At 34.4% G+C, this 590-nt stretch overlaps 1 non-coding gene across 1 annotated transcript; it reads left to right on the forward strand.

Annotated features, from left to right (window-relative positions):
* The first annotated feature begins 259 nt into the window (after positions 1 to 259).
* Positions 260 to 333, forward strand: TRNAT-AGU (transfer RNA threonine (anticodon AGU)). The gene has a single exon. It is a non-coding gene; the product is annotated as a tRNA-Thr (tRNA).
* The last annotated feature ends 257 nt before the right edge of the window (positions 334 to 590 follow it).

Here is a 590-nt window from a genome sequence, read left to right on the forward strand (position 1 = left end):
AATCAATTCAATATAGGTGATGAATATTTATGTATTGCTTAACCACATGGAAAAAACGTTAATGGTTCTAAGTTCTAACACTAAGTATGAAAATCACTTTTGTATTGTAATTTTTTTTAAGTCATATTAGTTTCTTCATGTTGATTATATATAACTATAACTTCATGGTAAACTGCTGAAATTAATCTTTCCAAATCTCCTGGGTTAACTATCATTTGCCCTTCTTCATATGCTGGACCTCCAGGTAGCTGTGCAAAATGGCCTGTTAGCTCAGATTGTTAGAGCGTGGTGCTAGTAACGCCAAGGTCACAGGTTCGATCCCTGTACATGCCAAGGTTAAATCGTTTGAAAAAAGATGACATTTTCTTGTGTCTCATTTTGGACTGTTTATCTCCTTGAATCAAACGCTGCTTGAAGGATTGGATGGAATCAGTAGCATTTCATCATCTGCTAATTCTACAATAGTATGCTATATATTTAGTGAGCCTATTAGTTTAGTCTGTTAGAGCATGAAGTTAAAAACGCAAAGGACATACTTTCAATTGGTCTCCAAGCCATTACTTGATGCTCCTTTAATGTTGAAAATAGAT

Source organism: Lissotriton helveticus, chromosome 4_1 (assembly GCF_964261635.1).
Source record: "Lissotriton helveticus chromosome 4_1, aLisHel1.1, whole genome shotgun sequence".
NCBI lineage: Eukaryota > Metazoa > Chordata > Amphibia > Caudata > Salamandridae > Lissotriton > Lissotriton helveticus.